Consider the following 9,587-nt stretch of genomic DNA (forward strand, 5'->3'; position numbering starts at 1 on the left):
GAAATTTCTATACATAAAATGAGTTTAGCAATCATGCCTTACATTCAAGATCTTAAAATAAGAAACAAAATATAGAGAAAAGGATAAGTAGTTTAAAAGAGAATCAATAAATAAAATAGTAGTAGTTCTAAGATGTAATTTATGGATTTAAAAATGAAATGAAAGCATGTATATTTGCTTTACAAACATGAAGATAATGGGAATTTACAAAGTGCAATAACTAAGGTACAAAATGAAGATTAATAAATTGAATTTTCTATTCAAATTCTTTCGAATGAATACTATAATTCAATACACACATTGCAGCTAACTAAAATATTTGATAATATAAAACTAGAAATAGTATATGACACATTGTTGAATGAGGAAAATAGGCTTAATAAATAAGTAGAAGACTCTAGAAATACTTTACAATCATTTATCTATACCAAAATATTAAAATATATAATATAGAAAAATTAAATTGTAATCAAAATAAAAAAAATCAATAAAATTCACAAAGAAATATTCAAAGAGGTTTGAAAATGAGAAAATATAATCAACAAAGAAATAATTTATAGAAAGCAAAAAATGAATTAAATAATCATAGAGATAATTATAGGAGGGAAAAATTCATTGCATGTTATAGAAATGTACAAGAATAGTCAATGTCCTAAGAAAATATATGTGCCTATGGGAAAAGAATGTATTGTCCAAAAAATAAAAAATATTCCTAAACAAGGAGATCATTACATAAATATATTGATATCCTTTTTAACTAGTCAATGAAATGCATATTAAAACTTCTTCAATTTCTTAGATGAAGTTAAAGAACAATTCTAGATGATGATATTTTGAACATGAAATAGAAGGAATAACTTCAATTCTAAGAAAAGGTTAGGATAATTAAAAAATAGAAATAATTAGTATGATCTTTAATATGTAAGTTTTTTATTAGGATAAATAGGTTTTGAGGGGACCTGAAACCCGTTACAACAACTTTTGAAGAGACCCGAAACCCTCGGATTTTACCAGGATCTGAAACCCAAAACAGACAGCTACAAAAGATACATCAAATATAATCAACAACCTAAAACCAACCTATCAACAAAGAGATATTAGTGAAACCTAGTTGAAAAGGTATAAGGCCAAAGCCTTTCACTAGCACAAGGGTTTTATCAAGGCTACCTTAACCTTAAATAGATACCAAGAGTTTTTCCAGGCACCCATAGCCTGATTAATGGGTTTTACAAGGCTCCCACAACCTGATAACAGAAGGTCCTGGCCACAAAAGATGACACACTCAATTCCCAACCAAAAACAAATAATGGCCAGACTAGGCCCTTGAAAATTGCTAGCAACTAGCCAGTCCCAGAAAGAAACTAAAAAACATAGGGTTTTTCTAGGCTCCCTAAACCTTGTTGAACCCCGCAAGAAGCAACATGTATAGAACAATATTCACTTCACCAACTCCCTCGAATCTAAACATCAGGGCTTCCACAGCCTCCCAACTGTACTTCCAGGCAAGACTATTAGAAGGAAAACTACTAACATCCAGAATGTGCCTTAGAAAGCCACACGAAATAGGGTTTTTCTAGGCTCCCTCAACCTTAAGGGTGGGTTTTACAAGGGTCCCACAGCCCCCAACAATGGGTTTTTGAAAGGCTCACATAACCTTGGCCTTGAGAGAAAGAAGAGCAGAGCCAAAAATCCCCTCCAAAATCACCACTTCAATAGATGATAAAGGAGAAAAGCCAAGAAAAAGAACAACCTTTGATCCCACATAGTCCAATAACAGGGCACCAACAGTCTCCCACCAGTAAAACCAAACCTTCACCATCGAGCCAAACTCCACCTCAATAGGAGAAAGGTTAATTCCAGCAATAGCCATCTTCACCTCAAAAGAAGACAAAGCCACCTCAATAAGGAAAGCTAGGAAAAACCAAAGTTGCAAGGAGAAGGCCAACCAAAAAATATAACAAGCATAACCATAGCTAGAGCAGAGATGGAAACCCATCAATGAATCTTCAACATAGACCAAGAGATATAGAAGACTCTATCTAAGACCACAAAAGGTCAACAAAAAAATAAATCCGATCGAACCAACAATAGAGCCTCCAAGAGAAGCACAAACCCCAACACAACACCTCAATAAATAGGCCATAAAGCACAGACCGGGGGCGAAAAACCCTTTTTATAATAATTCAAAAAGAATGAAACAAATTGCACAAAACAGAACATAATTCTACAACTAATGAAGAAGTTGAGAAAATACAACTTCAGAGATCCCAAGATCACCTATTAGCGAAATACCTGTCACAAGAGAAGATTGGAGGCAAAACACAATAATGGCTTTGAAGAAAAAGATTATCATTTAGGGAGGGAAATCCAATTTAAAATGAAAAAGTACAATATAATCCTTATAAAAGGATATTAGCAACCCTAAAGGTGTGCAACTCTAAATATGTGCAACCCTAAAGAAACCCTAAAGGCATAATGTGTATTTAATAATATCTACAATATTATTAAATGCCTAAGTTTATCTTAAGCGTACAAAATAATAGACTAATAATTAAATTAATAATTATTAGCTAATACAAGATAACTCTAACACCCCCCCCCCCTTAAGATAAACTTAAGGAGTAGCTAAAAAACTAAATGCATGAAAGAAAAAAGCAACTACATGAAGAAGGCAAATTTGGGTCCCAACAACAAGGCCTGATGAGGTACCCAATCACAATCAAATCTCTATGAACTAGAGAAATAGAGAAAACCACATGGGAAAAACTCTACTCCAAAAATAGATGGAACAAGAAGTGAAGAATTGAAGATGCCTCCAAACAAAAATGTTCCAAAAAGATAGGAACAAGAGAAGAGCAGAAGAATCACTGAAGCATGAAGAACCTGCAAACATGTCAAAGACTAACTGTCGATTTGAAGAACCTCCACTAAAAGAGAAGATGATCAGGTAGAGAAGAGTGAAATTTGCATGAGTGCCCTCAAATAACACTACTTGAATCAGATGGTAAACAAAGGCAAACAACTGAACTCAAAGATACAGATGGCATAAAATACCAAATCCTAAAGAGTTGATCCAATGAACCAAGGGAGCATTAGAACAACAGGAGAAACCCCTCATAATGCTGACAAGGGAGAACGACCAACAAGAACTGCATGACGAAGAACCAAGAACATCGAAGGTGCAAAGAAAAGTACATAGTGTCATGGAAGGAACACTCACTTGACACACATCATGAGGCTAATGTCATGGAAGGAACTCTCATGACAAAGGTAGATGGAAAAAAAAGACAAAAATCAACCCCCCCATGGCACTTTATATTGTAGTGCATGTACAATAAGGCACAAGATGTGCAAGATCCCAAGTATACAATTCATAATGGCACTTTATCTCAGTGCATTTGCATAAAGAAAATGCTTACAAAAAAAATCTGCAATGATTAGAAAAGACATAAGGGTGGAAATATAGAAAGAATAGCCAAAGATGAAACATCCTACTCAAAGAAAGAGATCCGAGGACCTGAAACATCCAAGATATTTACCAGAGTGCTGAAAAGCAAAAAACTGAATAAAATATACTTGGAGGAAAATCTGGAAAGATAACTCATATGAATGGAAAGAACACAAAAGAAGATTTCCAGCAATATAAAGTTTTCAAAAAATGGAGTTCAGATGCTCAACTTATGTCTCCTAGAGTGAAAAAAGAACCTTCTAGCTTTGACAGAAAAAAACACCATCAAAAAAGAAAAATCAAAAGATCAAACCTCCAGATCTGAAGAGAGCTCGCAAAGATCTTTCTGACGCTATAAAGTTTTTGAAAAAGCGCCTCTGTATGACCAAGTTACAGCCAAAAAAAAAACCCTCTTTTAGGGCATAAAGGGTTAAAAATAATTTTGACAAAAAATTTTATGACGCATTTGCAGGTACAATCGTACTGTTGTGTGTGCCTCATTAAGCATGCCAATGAAAAAATCATGGCTTAGATGCCCTTATCACTGAAATAGTTCGAATGATATATCAAAATGACTGGAAATGGCCTTCGAAAGCCAACGGTGAGGTTTCTTTGGCCCAAACTACTCTAAAAATATTTAATGATTTTTCTGACGAATTTCTCAAAATTTGTGCCACAAAAAAGGGCAAAACCAAAAAACAAATTTAAAACCCAAATTTGTCAAAATTTGATAAATTTTATATGGAAATGGGGGGTTTTGGGATGTTCTGAGCTCAACGGCGAGACATGTTTGAGCCCAAAATGATCAGAAACAAAATAGCTACCCCAGATCTAATAAAAAAGCTTTAAAAAACTAAAGCCCTAACCTCCAAAACTCTTCTGAAAAATTCAAGAACAAGTAGCAGCAAATGTAGGCTCTGATACCATGAAGAAGTTGATAAAATACATCATCAGAGATCCCAAGAACACCTATTAGAAAAATACCTGTCACAAGAGAAGATTGGATGCAAAACACAATAATGGCTCTAAAGAAAAAGATTATCATTCAAAGAGGGAATCCAATTAAAATGAAAAAGTACAATACAATCCTTATAAAAGGATATTAGCAACCCTAAAGGTGTGCAACCCTAAAGAAACCCTAAAGGGATAATGTATATTTAATAATTAGAATAATTATTAAATGCCTAAGTTTAGCTTAAGCATAGAGTATAATAGACTAATAATTAAATAAATAATTATTAGCTAATACAAGATAACTCTAACAAATAAGTATTAAGAATATGCCACCTCAAGGGGGGTAAGTCCAATAATCTCAAATACCTACACAATACTTGACATGATAATCATAAATAACTTCAAACTCCTATATATACCAAATTCTATTTTTGATGTCAGTTAGGCTAACTTAGACACCTAATTAGAACTCTTGGGATTAATTAAATTCTCTAGAAGGCCTATCTTTAATCCATAGCCTCCCTACAGATACGATTTAAGATAGGCACAAGTTGAAATGCACATTCGATGCCTAGCTCTTCAAAAATGAACTATTCTTGAAATGATAATAAATTTAAATGGTTCTATTCAATCTTGATCTTCTGGCATTGAATATTTGATTGGCCAATTCTTCAAGTAGATAGGATATTTGATTTTCTAATGTATGAAATTTACAAATCCAAAATGAATCTTCTTTCTTCATATAGTTCTTGTAATATTATTATGGATGAAACTTTATGTTGATTAACAATAACAACCAAGGATATGATAATGATGTGTTGCACTTTCTATACAAAAATCACACAAGTGTTGAATGAGACACAATGAAACACTAGTAATAGTGACAAGTACAACCTCGACATTGCATACACAAGGTCTCACTAGTAGAAGAATAATAATAGTGTGATAATTGAATTATAATGAACTTACAAGAGATAAAAGTGTTAGTGTATTTAACTCCATGAGTTAACACTTATTCAATCATAGTTAGGCAACTTATAGCACATGCCAATTGACCTTTTCAATTTGGTGAGTCATTTGTAATAGGTGTCATCTCACTTGACACCTCGGCTCTATTTTAGGGTGGTTACACTATTCTCTTGCTTTTAATATCACCACCTATCCCTCTATTGTGGAGGGTTGGTATGAAACCTCTACTATTTATACTTGTCATTTATCAATACAAATTGTTCGTTCTGACTTGTAATCTTATGTTTGATATTCTTTCCATGATCTTGGTTTTCTATAAAAAGAAACATCCAAAAGATGATTAGGCACAAATCCATGACATCATCCTCTCACAAACAAACACAACGATAGGATGACCATGAGGGAATCATTAACTTTCAACCCATCCTAAAATGCAGTTTAGAAAAGTCACAACACACAAAAAGAACTAACACCAATGAAGGATACCTAGGAGCCAACATCACTGAACTAGATGGTGACATTATTGAATTATGAGAAAAGGAGAATGGTGAGGTAAAATTTACCTATTGTCCACTCAAAAACTACCTTATGAATAAAATAATAAATAAGAAGAATCTTCAAACATAGATATTTCCTCACAAGATGTAAATAAGTATGTCTCTCATTTTCATGTGGAGATGAACCCCAAGGCTCAAAACATGGATGAAAAGGGTGTGGAATATATAAACAAGGGTAGTAAGGTTGATCGGATAATTCTTTGATGGTTGTTATCTCATGTAATAATTCAAGAAGACCCTAGCACATAGTTGGAAAGAAACCATGTAGCACAATAGATAGTTGGAATGGAAAAGAAGAATGTTGAATCCCTATTTAAGGACATTAACATTAGCTAGGAAGACTCTCAACACCCTAAGTAGGAGAGAATTATACTTGAAGTCTTCCTGAATTTCAATAGTCCTCTTGATTCCCACCCTCATTCCTTCCAGGAACCAAAGTGGAGAATGGTAGGCAATAAAAATAGGAAGAAGGTTGGTGTAAATAAAGTTGATATAGGAACAATTTCAAGGAAAGGAAGACCTACCCATATAGAAACTTAACAAACATAAGCAACAAAGGATATAGAAATGGGAAAAAAAGTGACCCTTAACAATGTGTCAGGGGCAAAAAGAACCAAAAAATGAAGATCATATCTTGGAACATTAGGGTAAAAGTACAATACTGTGTCACATTTCAGGCCAACTTATTAGCAAAAGTGATTTTAAGTTTTTCTAACTAAAAGTCAATTTTAGTCAAACATATGGTCTATATAGATTCATTATAGATAAGTTATATTCAAACCACAAATTTTCAAATTGGAAGTCTCTACTAAATGTATATTTCATATCACTTTGGGTCTAATCAAACCAAAAAAAAAATCTGAAAAACTCGATGTTTCAACAACTCCTACTCTTATAAATCATTTTTTTTTTAAATGTAAAATGGCCTTTTATAGATCTACAAGTGAATATTCTAAAATATATCTCTTTTAATATTTTAATTATTTCTTATATTTTACATTTTATTTTTATTGAAAGTAGATCATCAACACTTAAATATAAGATTGATTATCTTAACAAGAAAAAATACTAAAATTTATTTAAAAATTTGGAAAAAAAATTTGAGAAAAAATATGATGCATTAAAGAAAAGAATCTATGTCAAGATGATATAATAATTTTCTAATTTGGATAAATAATGAATACAAAAGGTGGTGACAAATGGAAAGAGTTATGTTTGGCTTAGCTAGGCAAGACCTTGCATAGACCATAGTGGTCATATTTGACTTCTGGTAATTTGATTGGCATATTAAACTAAATTTTTCCCTATGACCAAATAGGGAGGTATGATAAGGTCTCCTTGTTGTGGTTCTCCATGCTTTACCCAGTGCTGAGGTGTGTGGGGAGAGGGCATAACTCCCACATAGGCATGGGAGCCCCATTTGCATGGGGAGTGACCACATTGAGTGGCCACGCCAATGTGGTCACTCCACCCACGCAGCATGGGTATCCTCTCACCTTTATGGGGGAGTTACCATGCCTATCCATATAGCTATCCAACTCCCTCACCCTGCTAGCCAACATCCTCGCCCAAGCAATAAACATAATATGTCAGGCAACATTTTATTATGTTACTAAGTTTTGGGCACTGGCAATAAATATTAGGGTTTTCCTGTGCAAGTATTTAATTATATTTTATAGTTTTGAACATTAGTTTTTGGGTTTAGTTTCTTAAATTTTGATATATTTATAGTTTTACGATAGTGCCTTTAGATTTTAGGGTTCGTGGAATTATGATGTTATTTATAAATTGTGTGAGTAATATGCTCATACTTTATGTTATATGATTATGTTGGATACAAGCTTAGATATTTTCTACCTTATAGTTGCAGATAAAGATATTGCACAAGGGTTTTGATTGCTTAATAATTCACTTGGTGTTATAGTTTGGCTGGTAGAATATAATATTTCCCTAACTGTGGAGTTTGACTTTAGAGTTTAATTCTTGTATAAATTTTAATATAGTGTAATTTGTAGTATGCTTAAATAACTTTAAGGTTACCACCCTTTTATTATTCATATTATATGTTTGAATGATGTTATTAATGATTAGGAAATTAACCTTTAGTTTTTGGGTTACCCTGTGATAATGTATATGCTCAACAAATCCTTGATTATTAATTCTTGTCCAATAATGTGTTTTCTACCATTGTGGGTTAAACGGAATATGGTTCTATGCACAGTTTATTCATTTTGACCATAGGGCTACCTGAAAAGGTCATTGTTTTATATTTGAGTTAAAGTTAGCAAAGCACTAATTATTTATTTATTTATTTATTTATAAGATATAAGGTGTTTGAATTTATATGTTTGAGTGCAAAATTTAATAAATGAAATCTATTTATTATTTACCTATATGATCCAGTATTCTGTAATTAAATAACAGTTAGTTATTATTAAATATTTATTAACCTAGTATATGTCTGTGTAATAATATTAGCTTTTATTTTAAAAAGTTTAATTAGTGATGATGAATTAGATTCTGGTATTAATAGTATTTAATTGTCCCTTAATATTGTTATTAAATCGAATCCTTAACTCTATGATGTTAATATAATTAATATTAAAATTGTTTCTTTATTGTTGTTAATAAAAAATCAACCCCTTGACCGATAGTGTTAATAGTAATTTGAACCAACAGGTGTCACGGTTTTGTCCCTTTCAGTTGTTTGGCCTAGGTGTTTTTCAGGTGCTCTAGAGGTTAAGTTTGGTTTTCGGCCATGTTAGTTAGAAAGATTGTGACTAGATTGCCATATTGGCTTGTGTTATGGATGTCTATAGTAGTTTACCTATCTTTTGGTGTTGTCTCATTGTATTCTTTTTTTGGATTGAGCCCTATGTGCTCCGTTGATGAGATATTAGTAATAATTCTTTACGGATGCAATGTCATTTCATTTTATTGTTGAAAGACTCAATTGAATCATATTATGATGTTAAATTGATGATGATCCATGTTTCATCTTATGATTTATTTTGGATTTAGGTGGGAGTAGTGTCATAAGGGAGAGTGGCTCTCCATGGGGACCAGGATTCTATAATGAAAAACTTTGAATTCTATTTCCTTAACAAATAAAAGCTTCAAACACTTAAAACCAGTAAGAAAATCATACCATAATTCTAATAAAGAAATGAAACTCACAAATAAATAATCAAAGGGGTTTGAATGAAAAAGGGATAATCAAAACAAGAATAATTTATATAAAGATGAAAATGAATGGAAGAACCATAGCTATGATTATAGAAGGGAAAAATTTATCGCATGTCATAATTCTGTTCAAGAATGGTCAATGGCCTAAGAAATCATATGTTCCTTTGGGAAAAAAAAATTATCAAAGAAAATAAAGTATTCCTAAATAAGAAGAAGATCATAAGACAGTTATATTGATAGACTTATTTAGTTCATTAAATGAGATTAAAGATGTAACGATATTATGAGGTGGTAATAGTTCAAATAAGATTGAAGGATTTGTTTCAATTCCAATAAGTGGACATGATGGTAAGAAATAAAAATAGTTGTATAATCTTGTGCCTAAGTGAGGAAAAACATTATCTTAGTATTTCAAAAATAATGAAATAAATTTTACATTAAAAAATATAGTAGGATAATATGATGCAAATACT

The sequence above is a fragment of the Cryptomeria japonica genome, chromosome 4 (assembly GCF_030272615.1).
Source record: "Cryptomeria japonica chromosome 4, Sugi_1.0, whole genome shotgun sequence".
Classification (NCBI taxonomy): Eukaryota; Viridiplantae; Streptophyta; class Pinopsida; order Cupressales; family Cupressaceae; genus Cryptomeria; species Cryptomeria japonica.